This window comes from Tupaia chinensis, unplaced genomic scaffold (assembly GCF_000334495.1).
Source record: "Tupaia chinensis unplaced genomic scaffold, TupChi_1.0 Scaffold000429_1, whole genome shotgun sequence".
NCBI classification, from domain to species: Eukaryota; Metazoa; Chordata; class Mammalia; order Scandentia; family Tupaiidae; genus Tupaia; species Tupaia belangeri.
The window spans coordinates 808,685-809,680 of record NW_006159934.1 but is presented as its reverse complement, the minus strand read 5'-3'; positions in this window follow the sequence as shown (position 1 = coordinate 809,680).

The window sequence follows — 996 nt, the reverse complement described above, 5'->3', positions numbered from 1 at the left end:
AAAAAAAAAAAAAGAAAGAAAGAAAAAAAGAAAAAGAAAAAGAAAAAAAGAAAAAGAAAAACACAGTGGGCATGTATGCACACATGTCCAAAACCCCAAGAGGAGAATAAGGAAGGGATTGCAGTGTAGCCATTCCTTCTTGGAGGGGCTGTCTTGCTCAACGCCGCCCCCCACCACCACCACCACCACCACTCTGGCAAGTGCACGCACCCTGTGGCAAATTAAAAAGCAAAAGAAAATACGCAGGGGCCAGTAGGTGGTTTGGAGGTTAAGGCCTGCATCCCACATGGCCAGCTGCGTGGTTAGATTACCAGCCCTGGTGGCTTAAAATCACAGTGAGTGTGTATGGGGTGTATATGAGTGTGCATGCCCAAATTCCCAAGAGGGAATGGAGAATGGAGGAGAAGGAATTGTGGCATGGCCATCCCCCTGGGGGGTTATTTCTCACTACCCCCCCTCTTTCTCTCTGGTGAGCACATACACCCAATAGCAAAGAAACTTAAAAACTTAAGGAAAAATAAAGTAAAAAAAAAAAAAAATACACAAAGAGAAATGAGTGGAAACAAAACAAACAAAAAACCAAGTCATCCAAGAGCACCGTATCAAACCGTCCATGGGTGCAACTGAAATCCCAGAAAGATAAGCATGTTTTAGATGAAATATCTGAAGAAATTACGGCTGAAATTTTTCCAATATTAACTAAATATACTAAATCACAGATCTAAGAAGCTTGAAGAACTCCAGGTTGAATAAATTGAATAGCAAATACTTGGAAATATCATATTTAAGCTGTTATAAGCCAAAGATAAAGAAAAAAATGCTGAAGGCCTACAGAGAAAAAAGACAAGTTACTTAGAGAAAGAAAAGTAAAAATCATATCAGAGGGAAAAACTGCCGGCCAGAGACAACTGGTGTAAAATCTTTTAAGTACTGAAAGAAAAACAAACAAACAAAGAAAAATTGTGAATCTACAATTTTTTAGCCAGTAAAAATAGC